Consider the following 20,906-nt stretch of genomic DNA (forward strand, 5'->3'; position numbering starts at 1 on the left):
TATCACAGTGAATAGAGCACCAACCCTGAAGTCAAAAGGACCCGGGTTCAAATCCAGATCCAAAGCCCTGTGGCCTTGGGCAAGTCACTTAACCCCAATTGCCCTGCCTTCCCCCCTCCAAAAAGCAAAAAAAAAAAAAAAAAAAGAAAGAAAGAAAATATATTCTGCCCCCTAATAGGTTGAATGTTATCGCATGGAGCCTGTGGTGGGAGGAGTTTGCTGAAGGGTTGAGCAGAGCCCACAGGAAGCTGGGAGTCAGAATAGCTAGAAGCTTCAGAAGTTAGGCTTATGCATAAAAGTTGGTTTGTGGGAAGGCTAAAGAATGCTGTGGCTTTCTGTGCTGTTGTGGCTTATTAACTTCTTTGCTACTATAATAGAATTGGCTTACTCCTTTGAGGATTTGGTTTTCTAGTATCTGAATAAATCTTTTGTTTCTGTCTTCTATATAGAGAGTATATTATATTTTGTGATAAAGCACTATGCAGGTATATTTATAGTGATCATTGGTGCTGTCAATATTGCATTGGCGCTACACACCTCTCACTCCAATCATATTTATATTCTTTCATTTGTCGGAGGCAGTATAGTATATTGGACAGAGAATCAACCTTAGAGTCAGGAAGACCTGGTTCAAGTCCCACCTGTGACACATACTGATTATGTGACCCTAAACAAATAGCTTAACCTCTCAGTTCTCCATAAAACTATCTTATACACTAGGTTACAGAAAAGTTACAAGTCTGTAGGAATACAGTTTCTTCACTAGGAGTTCACTACCTAAATGACATTTCAGGTCCAAATGAAGAAAATACTCTTTTACTTGAAAACAGAACTTTTTTTAATTACAAAAATTTGTTTAACTAGAAAAGTCCCCCCAAATCAAGCCCAGGATTGTTAATTTTATTACTTTCTACAAATTATTCTGAGCATTGCTTCCATCAAATCTCATCTAGTGAGCTACACATCTTTCTCATGTCAGTTAACCAAACATGGCCTCCTAAATACAGTTTATAGAGTCAACTCTGAATGCTCTGTGAGATCCCATTGGTTTCCAGTCAGCTTTGAACAGGGAGCATATAAAAAGGATGACTGTTTCAGAAACCACTAAAATTTTATACTTGGCTTTGTGGGGAAGGATTAATACATTTTAACCAAACCCCATAAGAAATGCAGGCTTTTTTGTTGCTTGCCTGTCACAGGAGTCAGAAACTCCCTAACATGTCAGCTTTCCTCATAAACAATAAGTATATTGTAAAACAGTTTATGGCTATTATAAAAATATTTTGACTATTTTACCCAACTACCTGAGTAAGACACCTGGTAGCAGTAAAAATCACTTTTACAGCTAGCCTTCCAGGACACAAGGGAAAAAATGAAGACAATTTCTTTTCTATTAAAGTATTATACAGCTGTGCCTAAGCAAAACATCTGTTATACTGTCTCGCCAAAACAAAGCACTGCCGTTTCTCATGATATTTATTTATTTCCAGTGGGAACTGTAAGGTACTCAGCTGGTAGCTTCCACAAAAAAATGGGCTAAGCATTTCATTGGGAGGGAGTCACTTCATGGTTCACTACTCAGAATGATAGCTGATCCAACAGATAATGGAGATGAGGGATCCAAATGAACCCATTTCCACTTCTCACTTCCCTTTATTCTCTGTTGTTTCCTTTCCTACATTTCTTTTACTACATATGCCCATATATTTACAAGGTAGGGCAGAATATGATCCTCATAGCCCATTCTTGGCCTCAACCAGAGATCCAGAAGATGGACCCACAATACTTTTAAGTCTTGTGCTACACAATATAACTCTTCAGTATATACCACTTGTTAATCCTTTTTGTTTTATGTTATTCAATAGAAATAGAGACTAGAATTGTGATTTCCTCCCAGATGATAGAAATCCTTCTACCAGTATGGGTAAGTGGCTTAGCAATGACTTATAATCTTACTAAGTTGCCTAAAAAACAACTGCCTGAGAAAGGAAGAGATTTGACCTGGGTCATATAGCCAGTATGTCAGAGATGGGGCTATTCTTTGCTTTTTGGAGGGGGAAGGCAGGGCAACTGGGGTTAAGTGACTTGCCCAAGGTCACACGGCTCATAAGTGTTAAGTGTCTGAGACTGGATTTGAACTCAGGTCCTCCTGACTCCAGGGCTGGTGCTCTATTCACTGTGCCATCCAGCTGCCCCAGATGGGGCTATTTTTTACATGATACAGTACTAATGTCACAGACAACAGCATGACTTCTCTATGTAGGGAGAGGGTTGCAATATCATACAGTAAAAAGAGTGCTTCATTGGGAGTCAAAGGAGCTGGGTTCAAATCCTGTTTCTGTCATTGACTACATGTATGACCCAGGTTAACTCACAACCACTCTAGGCCCCTGTTTCTCCAACTGTAAAATGAAAGTGTTGAACTAAATATTTTTTAAAGTGCTTTTAAGGGGAGGCCAGGTAGCACAGTGAGTAAGAGCACTGGCCCCAGAGTCAGGATGACCTGGGATCGAATCCGGGCTCTGATACTTAGCACCACACCCAGAAATAACTGGCCATGTAACCTTGAGCAAGTTACTTAACCCTGATTGCTTTAAAAAAATAAATAAAGTGCCTTTAAGTTATAGATCTGATCCTATATCCCTTCTCTCTTTGATCTGATAGTGCAGGTATATCTCATCAACAAGACTGTGAGCTCCAAATGGACAAAGAGACAACTACCTTCTTCCAGTAATCATTGATTGAGTTCATATGAAATTGATTGAATCTACACCGTGGCCTATGTGATGCAGAGGAAAGGATACCTGGGATTTGGAACCAGAGTCCTGCCCTTGCATCTTGCCTCTGCCACTTATTATCTATGTGGCATCAGGCACGTCAGTTATTTGGGTCCAAGTACTCATCTGTAAAATGAAAGGGATCTCTAAGGTCCCCTCTATCTCTTAATCTACGATACAATGGCCATGACTTTCTTTCCTGTGGCTACATCTTTCTTTTCTGTTTAGAAACACTAGAAGACCCATCACACACAGGTTACCCTGAGTAAAAGTATGAGATTTTAAAACTATCAGAGATTAAAACATGGGATCATAATGTAGCACCCTCTCTGAGTAAACTCTCTCATCTGCCACTAACACCCTTCACTGAGTCCTCCTGAAGTTCCCCTAGCTCTCTGCTAGGTTCTGAGGGTCAATATTTGTCCTCAGCTCATGACATTCCCTCCACCTTCACATAGCACCTTTAGTTTACTTCTTTCTAATGCATAAAATAAGTCATATGGCATATTGTACCTATCTATGTGGCATATCTTGTCATTAAATGGATGTTTCCATGTGGGTCCATATTTAAACTTTTTATTTCCCCCACTGCTAAGTAGGTGCTTTATAACATTTGTTGAATTGCCATTCAACTACTCAAGACAGAAATTAACAATTCAGTAATGCCCAATTACTTCAATAATCCAAGCAACTGATTAATACATATTTTTCTCAGGGTCCTTCCAGATTTTCAAAATAGGAAGCAATTCATGATTCATATTTCTTTGACAGATAATCATCTACATAGGATCCCTCAACTCAAATACTAGTGAAGGATCACTGATGTCAAGTCCTTCCGGATGCCAGCCTCCTAGTGCCCTCACTCCCCTACTACATTTTTTCTATGCTGCATTTATATCCCTTATGCTCTCTCCCCAGTAGAATGTAGACTGCTTGAAAGTAGAAATTACTTCATTCTTTGCCTTTTGTTTTCCTGCCACTTAGCACAGTGCCTGACACATAGCAGGCACTTGATAAATGTTGATTGATTGATTGAAATACAGAAAAGCAGGGTCTACATTTTCTGGTATCCTCTTAACAGAAAGTCATTAAGCTGAGAAGTCAGAGCAGCCAGTTTGGTGATGTTTTCCTAAAAGTCCATCACTCCCACTAGAATCCAAGTCCCCTTTTCACTGCCAAGTGAGATACTCTAATGTTATTTAATAGACAAAAATTACACTTCTTCCCAGTTAACTCAGCCAGCATGGGTAGGAGCTCTGCATTCCAAGCAACTGAACAGCAGTGGTAATGCAAATAGCGCCTGGGGTGAGGATAAAAGCGAAGGTACACTGGGGCATAAAATAGACTGTGCCTTTTACTTTTGAGAGCCCAGCAGAGATCAGGCAGGAGAGCTTTGGTGACCTCGCCTCTCTCCTGGAATCTCTGCCGCCTCTCTGGTTTTATTTATCATGGCTGTTGTCAAAAGCAAAGGGTGAGAAATAGCTGAGGGTTATTCAGGGACTTTGCAGGAAGCAGGTAAGGGTATAGGCAATGGAGAGGGAGGAAGAAAGGGAGTATTGACAATGGGGAGAAATTAAAAATATGTATAGAAAAACAGAGGGAAATCTTTGTTCAGTGGCAATTTGAATATTTTCAGCAGTTAAAAGAAGAAGAAAATCATTTTGGCAATGAAGGGACCCAAATTCAAGATTCTGAAGAGGCAAGTGTTTTCCTGGTGGGTTTTTGTTTTTTTTTGGTTGGTTGCTTGTTTGCTTGAATTTTGTCTAAGCTGTCCTCATTTTGAGTAATCAGCTACAGGATTTGTTCACAAAGGTGGAAAACACGGATGGCTCCAGTGATCCATTATCATGGGTTGAGGAATGTATCCCATCAATTTCAGGTCTTCATATAACTGGGCCACTCCTGCTCGTAGGAAAACAATATTCCTCAAATTCTCCCCCAATTCAGTGTCTTTGCATAAAGTGTCTCTGGCAAATATCTGAGAGATAACAATATATAGTGATTTGAGAAAAACATATGACAAGAACCATTTCCCAAAAGATCTATTATCAAAAAATCCAAACAATTTTCAGAAGATGAATAACAATATGAAAATATTCACCAAATTACTAGTATAAGAAATGCAAATTGAAGAAACTGAGATTTCAGCTCACAACCATCAAATTGAGAAATATGATGGAAGGAAAAAAAAAGAAATTATCAGTGTTGGAGGGGCTATGAAAAGAGATACACTAATAATGTAGTGATGATGGAGATGTGATTTGGTCCAATCATTTTGAGAAAACAATTTAAAATTATGTGAGAAAAAAAATGGCCAAAGTGTTCATATCCTTTGTTCAGGCAATCACAGTACTATGCATATACTTCCAAAAGGTCAATGAAAGAATGAAAATTTCCATATATATCTATTTTTTTTTACCAACACTCTTTGAAGCAACAAAAAACTAGAAACAAACTGATGCCCATCTATTGAAAATGGATGAATGAATTCTATTAATATACAAAGGTAATTGAATATTATCATGCTATAAGAAATGCTAAATATGAAGAATTTAGGGAAATTTCAGAAGGATCATATGAATTAATGCAAAGTAAAGTAAGTAGAGCCAAGAGAACAACATATACAATGACCAAAATAATATAAAGGAAAACAAAACCAAAGGTCATCCAAACTCAGATCTGTACAGACAAACCTTGACTCCAAAGAATAAAAGCTAATACCTAGCATTTATGAAGAGTTTTAAGGTTTGCAAAATGCTTTGCATATTATCACAGTTGATTCTCACAACAACCCTCTGAGGTTGGTGCTATTCTTATCCCTATTTTATAGTTGAGAAAATTAAGACTAAGAGAAATTAAGTGACTTACTCAGAGTCACATAGCTAATCAAAACCTGAAGTACAATTTGAACTCAGGTCTTCTTGACCCCCAAACAAACATGCAAACAGAAAACAGGTATTTTGTGAGAATTGTTTGGACAGTTTAGAACAAAGTGAAATAAAATATGCCTATTCATCAGTCTCTCAAAACTATACCATGTTTGAATATAAGTTTCAATCTTCTTGGAGAATCTAATAGTAATTACATTATTATCACTATTTGTTTTATTCTGCTAATTCAAGGCTATGTATCAAGTGCTAAGCATTTTTTTTGTGTAGAGGAAATAAATAGCTGTCTCATACCCTATTTATATTGATTGAATACCATTCTATTATACTCTTTGAAGAGACTCTAGGCATGACCCCAAATCTAAGTTTTAAGTAATTTTCCCCAGGGCACTGGGATAAAGAGTCTAAGATAGAATGAAACAAAAGAGCCTGATCCTTTTTTTAGTTGGTAAAGATCCCCCAAGACTGAACCAAGGTACTGTGTACAAGAGTCCAAAGCAAAGGCCTCCCATAGAGGAGCCCTTGGGTTCAGCAGTGCTTTGAATTGTTAGATGGTTCTATACCACCCTCCAAAAAATGTTTTTAGGGTTAGGCTACTGTCACAATGAATCCATCATAAAATTCTTCCTCAAGACATGAGGAAGGTCTTGTTCTATTTGTCCTACTCCTTTTAATAGATTTCAAATGAAGGGTCCTATAAGTTGTGAGCATGACAGCATACTTAGCAAGGATTTGCAGTTCCTAGAGATTACTTCAAGGTCCTCCGTACAGTGAATGCCAACCAATTCTTCAAGACCTACATTTTTGCCTACATCTAGGGCTGGAACATCTAACCCTATGATGACTCTCCAAAAAAAATTCCTTAGGGGAGGGAAGGGTGCATTTCTCCAACTTAATAATACGCACATTGGGTTATGCCCACGGTTAATAGGCATGACATGGATGATAAAACAACAAAAGATAAAAGAGCAGGCAGGCAGGTAGAAAGAGCAATGGCCCACAAAACATCCAAAAAGGGGCAAATATCTAGTAAAAGATTATCAACAGTGTCGAATGCTGCAAAGAGGTTAAGATGGACAAAAATTCAGAAAAGGACATTAGATTTGGCAATTAAAAACCACTGATAACTTCAAAGAGAATTGAGGTCAGAAGCCGGATTACAAGTTTAAGAAATAGAGAGAAGAAGAAGTAAAGGCACTTAGAGTAGATTAATTTTTCAGAGAGTTTAGATGAGAAGTGAAAACAGATGTAAGCAATAACTAGCAGGAATAGTAGGATCTAGTGACAGTTTTTGTTTTGTGTTTTTTTAAGGATGGAAAAGAATTGGCTATGTCTGTAAACAGTTTCTTCTTGTTGTTCAGTAATTTTCAATTGGTTAGTTGACTCTTCATGATCCCATTTTGGGGTTTTCTTGGCAAAAATAGCAGAGGGGTTTGCCATTTCCTTCTCCAGCTCATTAAACAGAAGAAGAAACTGAGGCAAACAAGGTTAGGTGGCTTACTCAGGGTCACACAGCTAGTAAGTGTCTGAGGTCTGATGTGAACTGAGGAAAATGAGTCTTCTTGACTCCAGACTGGTCACTCTACCCACTACACCATCTAGCTGCCTTTGTAGGCAACAGGGAAGAAATAATTTGATATGGAAAGAATGAAGATTAAAGACAGAATGGACATGATACTGGAGAGGATCAAAGAGGATGGATCAAGGTGAATGCTGAGGAATTGGCCTCGGCAAGGAAAAGGATCATTTCATCAGAGATCAGATGAGAAAAAGGAAATAGTGAAGGATGAAGTCAGAGGAGAATGAGAGGGAGTTCCCACCTCAATTTTTTCAGAGATATATGAGGCAAATTCCTCTGCTAGGGCAGGATAAAACTTGAAGAAAAAACGTGGGAGAGGGTAGGCAGGAGTATGCCAACCATCAAGGAATGAATCTAGTACGATATGAGTGGATGAGGAGAGATCCATTGAGGAAGGCAAATGATTAGAAGGTTCAAAGACCTTCCTTGGGTTTGTGACAGGCAGTTTTTCTCCTATCACCTTACATCACACACTAGCAGGAAGAGTTATGACCTGAGGAATGAAGAGGTAGAAGGCCCTGGGTACTGATTCACAACATGCACAAGAATGGGTCAAGCCTGGTGCTATTGTGGCCCAAGGGGCCTTGGGAAGCAAGCAGGAAGCAATGTCCTAGGACTCTCAATCCCACTTCACCAACTGCCTATTACAAATCTGCTACCAGATGTCCTTCTGCCACTTTGAATCTTGAATTCAATATCTCCAAAGCAGAGCTCCTAATGATTTTCACAGAACCCAGTCCTCTTCCTAACTTCTTTATTTTTATCAAGGGCACCACCATTCTCTAGTAACCTATGTTTACAACATCAGTCATCCTTGATTCCTCAATCTCCCTCATTCTTCTGATCTGAATGATCAGTTTCATAGATTCTCTCTCCACAGCATCCCTGACGTCTTTTCGCTTCCCTCCACTCATATGGCCAGTACCCTAGTCCAGGTCACCTGTAATACTACAGTAACTTCCAGCTTTTTCTGCTTCCAATATCTTCCTTCTCCATCCTTCACACAATTTCCAAATTGATATTCCTAAAGCCCAGAGAGCAGACCATAGCAGACCCTGCTTAAGTAGCTTCAGTGACTCCTTGATGTCAGTAGAAAAAAATAAAAACTCTTCTGTCTGACATTTAATTTCTTTCAAAGTCTCCCTTTAGCCTGTCTTTACAGGCTGATTTCACATTATTCCCCACTACACACTCTATCTACCTGACTGTCAAACTGGCCTACCTGCTCATCCCATCTCCCACCTCATGCATTTGTTTAAACTGTCCAAGCTGCCTCTCATGTCTGAAATGCTCTCCTTCCTCACCTCTACCCAGAAGTATGTTGGAAAATGAATAACAATCAGTTCTTGGGGGAAGGGTGGAGAGGAAGACAGGTGTATATATATATATATATATATATATATATATATATATATATATACAACACACCTTTAAATTTGATCTGCATTATTAACATTTTCTCCAATACTTTGTCCAGAAAATCAATAAAATAGTAAACCAAGCCTTGATTTGTAGCAGTTGCCAATTTCCATGGTATAAGTGTTCACGATGAAAAATTAACAATTGACTCCCCTAGCCAGCATGAGCTGGCTCCAGCACTACCTCTTGGAACTTTCATCTCAAGTGCCATTTTATTCAAGGGGCCTTTTCTGATTGTTAGTTTCTAAATCCAATGCAGATGAAATTAGAGAGAAGTGTAAGAAAAAAAAACTTCGCAACAAGTTTTTCTTAAAGTCTCATTTCCAAAATATATTAAAAAATCTAATTCAAATTCAAATTATTTAATATTCATTTTTTTTACAAAATTTTGAGTTCAGAATTTTTCTCCCTCCCCTTTCCTCCCCTCCTACTAAAACAGTAAAAGCTATTTTTAACATTCTTTTTGTTTTGTTTTGTTTTGTTTTTGCTTTTTGGAAGGAGGAAGGCAGGGCATTTGGGATTAAGTGATTTGCCCAAAGTCAAGCTAGTTAAGTGTTAAGTGTCTGAGACCAGATTTGAACTCAGGTCCTCCTGACTCCAGGGTAGGGGGTTCTATTCACTGAGCCACCTAGCCACCCCTTAACATTCATTTTTACAAAACTTTGAGTCATTCAATTTTGTTTTTAAGAATAAGTGATATTTCCTAGTTTATAAATGGTCAAAGGATATGAACAGGAGGTTTTCAAAGGAAGAAATCCAAACTATTAAAAACCTCCAAATCACTAATATTTAGAGAAATACAAATTAAAGCATGTCTGAGGTTCTACCTCATACCCATCAGATTGAGAAGTTGACAAAAAGGGAAAATTACAAAAGTTGGGGAAACAGGTGCACATTAATGCATTGTTGATGTGACTGAATTGGTCCAATCATTCTGGAAGGCAATTTGTGACTATGTACAAATAGTGAGTGCCTTGCACTTAGTGATATCACTACTAGGACTAGGCCCTTGCACCCAGTGATATCATTAAAAGAACTAGCCCTCCCAATGAGATCTAAGGCAGTGGAAAAGCACCTATGTGTACAAAATTTTTTTTTTATAATTCTTTTTGTAGTGGCAAAGAAATGGAAACTAAGAGGATGCCTATCAGTTGGTGAATGGCTGAACCAGTTACAGCATATAACTATATGGAAATATTATTATACAGTCAAATTATAAAGATCAAGCAACACTCAAATGAAGTGATATGAGAAGATACCCTCAACCTACCCCTTTGTGGAAGTCAGAGGTTCACAAGTGTTATACGTTTTGCATGTTTTAAGATTTTATCAATGTATTAATCAATTTTCCCACTCTAAAAAATACTATTTTCATATGGAATAGTACTCTGGGAAAGGGAGGGAAAAGCACTCTTAGAATAACTAGAGGAAATATCATTAAAGCAATTTTTAATGTTTTTGAATAAATAAAAAGATGAAAGGATGGAAGGGATAGTTTCAGAGAAATCTGGGGTGATTTTATATGAACTGATACAGAGTGAAATGAGTGGGAACAAATATGGAGGTGAAAGGGAGAGCCCCCTACTTCCCTGCTCAATTCTGTCAATGGAATCTAGAATGTCAGAAATGCTGGGCAGTCTTGTAGAAAATCTAGAGATAAGCAGCAAGCCATGAACAGGTGGGAAGAGAGAAGAAGTGTATGGATGGTGGAGGAAAAAACAAAACAAAACAAAGACATTTTGTTGGTTGGTCACACAAGTTGGCAATGTTTGACACATTTCTAATTATGTCACCCTATTAATTAAATTCCTGAATTTAATTAGTCTGACTGGGAGAAAATGGAAAAGAAGGTCCTAATGGGTCTATCTGTGTTGTTGATTGTTTCCCCAAAGACAAATTGTTGACTAGAGAAAATTAATTAATCTCTCATTTTTCCTCTGCTAATCTCAGCATAATTAGATTATCCTTCAAATGGGCACTTCTTATTACAGGTGTTTTAGGTTTCAACTACCTAGCCCAGTGCCTGCCACATGCAAAAGAAGATTAATAAACACTTGTTTATTGATTGACTGATTAAGTCTAGAAGGAAATGGCAAACCACTCCAGTATCTTTGCCAGGAAAACCCCTAATGGGGTCATGAAGAGTCAGACATGACTGAAGCAACTATACAACAAAAGTTTTTAAGACAACTGCTTGTCACCTGAAGTTATAAAAATTGCATTTTACCAACTCCTCCCACCACTTGGTGAAGGATAAAAATAAATTATGCCATATTTGTAAAATATAAGAGTCCATTTGCTTATTCTGAGCCTATTACAGTGGCATGTAAAGGATAGTGCCACAGTCGACTGTGGAATAGCTCTTATTTTTATAAATTTGTTAGGGAGGGCAGCTAGGTGGCACAGCTGATATAGTGCCTGGTCTGGAGTTAGGATTATTCATCTTCCTGAGTTCAAATCTGGCCTCAGACACTTACTGGTTATATAACCTTGAGCAAGTCATTTAACCCTGTTTACCTTAGTTCCTCATCTGTAAAATGAGTTAGTGAAGAAAATGGCAAACCACTCCAAGAAAACCTGAAATTCATCATGCATTCAGACACTTCATTGTCTAGGGTACTCTTTAACAAAATGTAGTTTCTTTGATTATCTCTTTTAATTAGACCTATTTTTGCTTATGCTTTGTCTGAGATCATGATTGCTACCCCACCTTCTTTACTTCAGCTGATGCATATTAGATTCTGTTCCAGCCTTTTATTTTAATTCTTTGTGTCTTTCATAAATTACTACTTCCCTATTGGGTAAGTTACATTTCTAACTCTGTGTGTGTTTGTATGTATTCTTCCCTATTTGAACCAATTCTAATGAGAATGAAACTCAGGCATTGTCTGCCACAATCCCTCATTTTCCCCTTTATTGTTAAAGTTCTTTCCATACCTCTTTTATGTGAGAAAATTTTCCTCATATTACTTCTCATTTCCACCATTTCTCAGTACATTCCCCTTTCTCATCCATTCATTTTTTTAAAGATCATTCCAACATAATTGACTCACACCCCCCTTCCATCTATGTAAACCCCTTTTAACTGCCCTAATAATGAGACAGGTCTTAGGAGTTACATGTATCATCTTCCCATATAGGAATGTAAACAGTTTAACTTATATTGAGTTACTTATGATTATTCTTTCATGTTTACTTTTTGTGCTTCACTTCAGTTTCATGTTTGAATGTCAAATTTTCTATTCAGTTCAGTCTTTTCATCAGGAATGCTTGAAAGTTCGCTATTTCATTAAATATCCATTTTCCCCCTGAAGGATTACACTCAGTTTTGCTGGGAAGGTGATTCTTGGTTGTAATTCCAGAATATCATATTCTAAGCCTTCTACTCTTTTAACATGGAAGTTGTTAAGTTTTGTGTGATCATGACTGTGGTTCCACAATAGTTGAATTATGTCTTTCTAGCTGCTGAAAGTATTTTATCTTTGACAGGAACTCTGGAATTTGGCTATCATATTCCTGGGAGTTTTCATTTTGGTATCTCTTTCAGGAGGTGATAAGTGGATTATTTCAATTTCTAATTACCCTGTAGATCTAAGATATCAGGGAAGTTTTCCTTGATAATTTCTTGAAATGTGATTTCTAGACTATTTTTAAGCATGGCTTTAAGGTAGTCTAATAATTCTTAAATTATCTCTTCTCAATCTATTATCTAGGTCACTGGTTTTTCTGATGAGATATTTCATATCCTGCTTTTTCCTTCTTTTGACTTTCTTTGATTACATCTTAATGTTTCATGGAATCATTAGCTTCTATTACTTGCCCAATCCTAATGATTAAGGAATTATTTCTTCAGTGAGATTCTGTACCTCTTTTTCCATTTGGTCAATTCTGCTTTTTAAGGAGTACTTTTTCTCAGCGAATTTTTGTGCCTCTTTTGCCATTAGGCAAAATCTGTTTTTTAAGGTGTTATTTTCTTCACTATTTTTTGTGCCTCTCTTACCAAGCTGTTCTCTTTTCATAATTTTCTTGCATCACATTTCTTTGACCAATTTTTCCTCTATCATTCATCTCTTTCTTTAATTCTTCCAAGACTTCTTGTTGAGCTTGGGTCCAATTAGCACTCTTCTTTAAGGCTTTTTGGTAACTGATTTTATATTTTTGTCTTCTTCTAAGTTTATGTTTTGCTCTTCCCTGACACCATAGTCACTTTTTCTGGTCAAATTCTTTTTTTATCATTTGCTCATTTTCCAAGGCTATTTCTTGATTTTGAACCTTATGTTAAAGTTGGATTCTGTTCACCTGGGGTTGAAAGACCCAGTCCCAAGCTTCAGGCTTTTTTATTCTGCTGTTTTCAGAGATAGGTTGGGTGGGGGGCCTTCAAGTTTTTGGTATGTCCAAGGTAGAGTGATACTGGGAAAGGTATGGTTGCTGCTCTTCTGGTCTGTGTTCTGGTCTTTACCAAGGAAGGGCCTAGTCCCATGTAGCTGCAGGCATTAGTACTACTCTTTGACTTGAAACTGTGATCAGGGACCCTGATCCCTTGTGACTAGTCACAAGTTCTCTTCTCCACATTGGAACTGTAACCCAGAACTACATATGGACAATAGATTTGCCACTCAGTATCAGCTGTACCCAATGCCAACAAAGGGTCCCCTGTAATCACTTTCTGACCTGTTTTCCACCCCCTTTACTATCTCTGAGCTGAGAGCTCCCAAAGCTTTCACTGCTACTGCTGTGACCACTGTTGCCATGAATGTGGACTCTGGACAGACCTTCACTCTGGGGTTATAGACTTCTGCCTCTTAAGTTTTCTTAGACTGGAAAAATGTCTCACCCAGACTTATTGTGGCTCAGCCACTGCAAAATTTCATTTGAACTATTAATTTAAAGTTGTTGAGGAGAATGTTGGGAGAATGAATTTGGGTGACTGCTCCTAATTTGCTGTTTGGCTCCACCAACCATAGTCTGAGATCCAAGCTAACACAAGATAATTCTCCTCTCTAGTTCTAAACCATCTCCTCTATTCTCCATTTTTGAAGATCATTAGCATCAACTCAGCAATGACAACCATAATACACAAGAATAAATGAATAAAATAAAAAATGTGCCTACCATATGTAAATTACTGTGCTAACAGAAAAGTAGACATAGCTGACACCACTACCACCACCCCAAGCATATAAAAAGGGAGAATTTTATTCCTTTAATGTTTAGACAATGACTTCAAACTAAATCACTCTCTTCAAGAAGAAACTTTAACTCTTTCAGGTAATTTTTCTTCAGTGCTCTACCCATTTTTAGTGGCCTAGAAGAACCCAGATCCTAAGGAGGATAACCACCAAGCCATTATATGTAAGTCCCAGATCAAGGCAGTTGTTGTACATTCGGGACAAACCTAAACCAAAGATGAAGTAGTATTTATCTGGGCCTGATGAACTCATTGAGGACAGTCAGATGTCCTCTTACTATCTCCTCATACCTTCTGTTTCAATTTTCTGTTAATTGTTTTCATTTTATCCTTCCCACTACAAAGACTGGTTTCCCTGGTAAAGAAAGCAGGAGCCTAAGTCAAAGAATTCTGCCTTCTCTCTGTTGTCTGTTATCTTTTCTATCCCAAGCAGTGTTCCTATCCCCTCTTTATTCTGTACCTGCCTGTCAACAAAGTTTAAGATGTCTTTTTTGTTGTCTTGAGCTTTAATAAAGCCACAGCTGGTTCTGAGTCTCAGTGTTTCTGAAGCTTTCATTCTCGTCCTGTGCCCTTCCTTTGAATACATCCTCCCCCCCCCACCCTTTTCTCCAACTTTTGCAAGTGTCTTTTCAAAAAATCTGTACTATAATCTGAAAGATAATTTCTTCTTTGTTCTTCTAATCTACTTACAATGTGGCTTTTTATATCTAGATCACATGCATCTGGAGGTTTTTGTGGTATAAGTGTAAGATATTGATATAAACCTAATTTCTCCTATACTATTGTCCAGTTTCCTGAAAGTCTTAAGAGTTCTGATCAATGACATCATCAATCATGATTTCAGGGGACTAATGAAAAATAGCACTGCCAACCTCATGTCAGATAGACGACAGACTAATATGCAAAATGAGAAATTCATTTTGGATGTGGTCAATGTGGAAATTTGCTTTGCTTAACAATGCTTTTGTGATCACTTTCTTTCCTTTATTTTCTTCTTTATTATTTTCTTCTTTTCAGAGAGTGGGGAAAAACAAAAGCTTTATAATCAAAAAAATTAGATTTTATTTAAAAATGAATCTTTAATTTGAAAAATAAAACAAAATTCATGATATATATTCACTTAAGGCTCTTCATATCTTTTCTCCTTTACACCTTTTCCCTTTTCCAGCCTCATAAGGAGTATTTGTGTTTTTGTCATCAAAATATCACCCCTATGGGCATCTTCCCATTAGAGGGCATCTCCCCTTGCGACCAACTTCCTCTTTGGAATTTTTGGCCATTGTTAGGAGGGTACCCATCAACTGGATAATGGTTGAACAAACTATGGTAGATGAATATAATAAAACAGTATTGTTATAAGAAACTAGGTAGGGATAGTTTCAAAGAAACCTGGGAGAACTTGTATGAAACAATGTAGAGTAATGTGAACAGAACCAGGGGAACAATTAATACAATACAGCTCTGTAAAAATAAACAACTTTGAAGTAACATTGAATAATGCAAATGTGATCACAATGGATGAAGCATGTTACACACTTCCTGACTGAGAGGAATGGTCTATGGGTATAAAATAAGACATACATTATGGGACATAGCCAATGCTGCAATTTGTTTTGCGTATGTTACAAGAGTTTGGGGTTTGGAATGGGGAGGTGGGAAGAAGTAAAAATAGATTTGGGCTAATTTTTTAAAGTTAAATTAAATTTTAAAAAAATAATTTTAGGTCATGGAATCCTACCTATTATTTCTCTGAGCATCTGGAAATTCCCTATCTCAAATTCTAGGATAAGATTCAGATGATTCTAAAATTTCCCTTCAGGAATTTGAAGTAAGACAAAACTTTCATGTAAAGAGGGGCTAAGTTTCCAAACCAACTTTCAAAGACAAATTCAGGTAGAGGGATTGGAAACTTTGAAGACGGACCTTAGACACATAGCTCCATGGGGAGACAAAGACCTCAGGAGACTAACTTCCAAAGACAGAAGCACTTCCACCATATTAAGGAGGCCACGACAGCAGGTAGGGGGACCAGAGAGGAACTAATCTCTTCCATACTCACTAAAGGGAAGACACCATTCTGAATTTCCCTAGGGACAATTAAGTGGCTCTATTGTCTTCATATCTAGCCTCAGATGCTGTGTGATCCCTGGGAATCCACTTAACTTCTGTCTGCCTCAGTTTACTCAACTGTAAAATGAGGATAACAGCACCTACATAGGATTGTTGTGAGGATTAAATGACATTTGTGAAGCACTTAGCACAGTCCTTAGCACATCAGATGCTTAATAAATGCTTATTCCTTGGCCTTATAGCTAGTCATTAAGGTACGTCTTTTTCTACATGGGAGAGAATTTTAAATGCTATCGGGACCCTTTAAATTTTTCAACCTTGAGACAAAGCCTAGGTTTCCTTGCCCAAATTACAGCTTTGACTCTGATACAAGGGCCACTGCCTCCCAGGATTCCCATAATTTAACAAATGATAGACCTCTTTATTGATCAGAATGAGAACTAGAATACAAATTTCTCTAATAATTTTCTCCCTATATTGAAGAAAGAAGTGTAATTTCCAGATTTCACATATATATATATGTAATATATACACATATACATACACACATAAACACACACGTTGGGTGTGTTTAAGAGTGTGTATAAAATGACCTCACATGTCTAATCAAAATCAAATTGCTTGCCTTCTCAATGGGGCAGGGGGCAGGAGGTAAGGAGGGAATTTGGAAATGAAATTTAAAAAAAATAATTGTTTAAAAAATTATGTAATTAGGAAATATTTAATGAAATAAATAAAAGTTATATATACATATAATATTTATTTTATATATACATACACACAGAGATATACACACACTCACATAGAGTAATGAAGGAAGCTCAACACCCTAACTTCCATCCACTTCAGAGTGGGCACCACAACCACTATTTCAGACTTTAACCAATAAAGCTGTTCCAGCCTCCTCACCTCTGTTATCCCCAACACTACTAAGATAAGTGGACAATTGAGCCCGGGTAAGGATTAGAAAGGTCATGGTGTTTCCCCAAGAGACCTTCTCTTCTCTCTGCATCTGGCTTTGGGTCCACCTGGTGACCAAGTGTGACCCTATACTTAGGGCAGAGGGAAGATTTCCCACTTAATATTTGTGATAGAAACAGAGAAAGAGAGAGAGAGGGATAGCTTCATCACTCAAACTGACTGATTACTATCAAACAAAATTAGTGCCCCCCCAAAAATATACGCACATATATTTATACATATGTACATGCATGTATATGTCCACATATAGACACATGTATACGTGCATGCATGCATATGTGTGTGCACATATACATATATATACAAAACTAAGGACAAAAAACAGCAGTTCTGCCCCATTTCCCATATCCACAGTGCTAGAGCTATCAGCAGTTCTCCCCTATAGAATTCACTCCAGAAAATAAAGAGCAAATGCCTTGGAAAATAGGCATTATTTCCCTTGATAATCCTCCTGTAACAGTAGAATTTTAGATCTGTGTTGGATCCAGCATAGCTGACCTCCCCAATCCCTAAGCACATTGAAAGGGAAAATAAGACTCCTTTAGTGACAGAAGATTTCTTTAAACTAAATTATTTTCTTCAGGAAGCAACTCTGGCTCTTTTTTTTTTTGGTAGCTGGAAATACCCTTAGCAAATTGTTGCCTCAGTCCTCTACAGTTACCCTTGTAGCCGGGAAGCATCCAACCAAGACATCCAACCAGGCAGATCTCAGCTCAAGGCATCTATTGTACATCCAGAATGCAATGGAGCAGGCAGTCCCCATCTTAGAGATTTTTAGAAGATTCTGCTGTGCTGTCCGAGTTCTTCACACCCAGTTCCTTCCAAACCACTAGATAAAAACTTTGGCCTAAGGCTTAGTGAGGCCTATCACTGTTCAAATACTACCAAGGAAGGATGCTACATTAAGGTTGAGCAGTCATTTACATCTGAGTATAGGTAAATTTGTTTGCCTCAGTTTCTCTGTAAAATTAGCTGGAGAAGTAAATGTCAAACTACTCCAATATCCCTGCCACCAAAACCACCAAAAGGATTCCCAAAGGGTCAGACATGACAGAAATGATTTAACAACAATAATAGGTAAATTTATCAGGTCCCTTCCTAGAAAAGTTTTTTGTTCTTATTTTTAATTGAAGGAGAAAGGAGGTAAAAACATAATATGGAGACAGAGGAGTGTAAAGTCAAGGAAAGCATAAAACTACAGATGCCCTACAGATACCACTGGTACCACAGAGGAGTGAAAAAAAGAAATAGAAAGAGGTAGATTGGATGCTTCTAAGGTAAACTTCACTTATTTCTAATTTTTGCCTAAGGTTGGCCCTTTATATATTCAATATCAGATAATAATAGACCCACTTAACCAGTCTTCTTCCCTTCTGAGGAACTGAATTCATATCTTTTCTCAGTGGTCAGACCAGAATGGTATTTGAGGGCAATGATATTCCATATACATTATGCCCTTGATGTCCCCTGGCACATCTTCCTTGAGGGCTGTAATTCTTTAGCCTGATTCCATAGTCTTCTTCTAGCTCTCACGCCAATGACTTACACCCAAGAGTGTATATCTATTATAATTGCTACCTAAAGAGAATAAGAATTACAGATAAGTAATTTTCTTTTTCTAATCTAACCCCCTGGAGGCATTTTAGCAGCTAATATGGGTGATGACAGGCATTCCTGCTATAATTTATACAATTTCATTTTTCTTAATCATGAGTTACATTTCTCTTACGTCACCTGTCTGAAATGGAAGCTAAAATTTCTGCCTCTGCTCCCACATCTGTAGCCCTGCTCCAGCCACTTTTACAAAGTGATGAGGGGGAGGGAATAACCCAATAATACATACTCAGATTAGTTTCTTCTCTGAAATTGCTTTTTCCTATAATATTCTCTCAGAGTATCCTTTCTGAGAGAAAGGGGGGTGCACAGGGGTGAAGAAGGAGAAGAAGAGGAAGAGGGAGACAGGGGAAAAGGGAGACAGGAAGGGAGACAGAGGCAGAGAGAGACAGAGAGAGACGAATTTAGGAACCTCAATGGGATCTCACATTCTAGGTATTTAACAAAATATGTAAAGATTCCATGAGCATTATAATACAGGAACTACATAACTGTTTGACTCTGTGTGTTCCATAAATTTTCAGTAATTAAGGATAAAGCTAATTTCTACTTAGGATAATTGTATAACATAGAAGAAAATTTAGGGAGATCACTAGTTGTCAGATAGTTTGATACCATGTCCTCTCATCTTCAGAAACTAGGTCAGTTCTGGGTCAGTCCTGAGATTTTAGATTATGAACAAACACGTTAGGATTCTCCTCTTTTGACAGGCCAAGAAGATCCAACCCCAAAGTTCATTCAGCTATATGATTCTATTCAGTCTTTGCAAATTTACTTCTTCTTAAAACAATCTCAAATCCCTAGCAAAACTATGAATTGCCTAGTACCATGGCCACAACTCTCAAGCCAACCAAAAATTAACTTAGGCAGGGTGACAATGCTTGTTTAAAAGCCAACTGAATTCTCATTGAATTCTTTTCCACAGTGGCCAATGAAATAATTTTCCCCCAAGAACTTCCATGGACCAGCTCCAATAAGTCACATATCTTATTGCTAGCTTCACCCTGTGGACCTCCAGTGACTGTAAAAGATTCAAGTTGCGCAATCCATTCTTTAATTGGATTATGATAACAAACTAGAATTATGGGTGCTAATATTAGAATACATGGTAACTAATCTGCTGTACTCTTGTTATTAACAGTAATTAGTGCTAGGGATTGCCAAGTATCTAGCATAGCTTTAAGCCACTAGACTCCTTTGGGTCTTCTCCAGCTCTACTATTTAACATGGAACATGTAAATGAGAAATTTTATGCCTTTTATGCCTATTTTTTGACATGTAGAAATGAACATGTGAAAAACATAGCAAGCAAGATATTCCAAACATAATTGCCTTTTGTTCTTCATATTTTCATTCACATGAACATAAATAGCTTACAGTTATAGGTCTTTATCTCCCTTATATATTTTTAGAGGACAAGGAAAAAACTAGAGAAAGTTATTATTAGGGATCATCTATCAAATGAAATAAAAGATAACAGCAAGTGATTGAAAAGGATAGAAAATTAATTGCTGAAAACCCATACACTGGTTCATTGCATTCTTCACTGATGTGTCCTTTTCCTCCTTCAGCAACAAAAGAAAAATTGAGATAAACAAGGTTTTCAAATTGTATCCTCTTCCTGTAATAATAAGTTGGTGGATACGTTAAGCCTCTCACCAACCATAATCTTCCAAATCCCCTCTATGCCATAGGAAATTGAAATTCAGTGGAGGCTATCAGGCCTTTTAAAGACAAACTATCTTTCATCAAAGAAGTGTCCACATTGATAAATTACTCTCTTCATACTCATGACACTGTCTCTAAAAGTGATTTGTGTACATTAGGATGGTTGAAAAAGATGAAATAAGAAACCCTTAGGAGTAAACTAAGGCAAAGAATGAAAAAGATTACTAGTAGCAGTCAAGTTATTATAGACTCAGCCAGACTTAGGAAAGAAGCATTCATTATGCAACCTATTGCCCAGACACAATACACAGAGCCCAGGAAATCATAGGATCATAGATTTAGAGCTAAAATGAACCTTCAAGATCACTAAATCCAACTCCTACATTTTATAGGAGGTCCAGAGAGGTTGTAACCCGCCCAAAGTAACACAGGTAATAAGTAATAGAGGCAGAATTTGAATCCAGGACCTCATTTTAAAAATTCAACATTCTGTCCTCTGCACCAAAATCAATGCTAAGTCTTCTATGGTGGAAACCTCCTGGAAAGTATCCCAAGCTGTTCTAGGTTTGGTTAGTGAGAAATAAAAAAGAGAAATGAATGAATTTTGTTTTCTTCTAAATAACTTTCATGATTGCCACAAATGGACTTAATAGGAACACCAACAATGAAAATTGTTTAGTGCTGCTCTGCAGAGCAAGGATGAGGGTTGGAATGGTACAGTG

This window comes from Petaurus breviceps, unplaced genomic scaffold (genome assembly GCF_028583685.1).
Source record: "Petaurus breviceps papuanus isolate PSGF00001 unplaced genomic scaffold, PetGlider_PUasm1.0 582, whole genome shotgun sequence".
Classification (NCBI taxonomy): domain Eukaryota; kingdom Metazoa; phylum Chordata; class Mammalia; order Diprotodontia; family Petauridae; genus Petaurus; species Petaurus breviceps.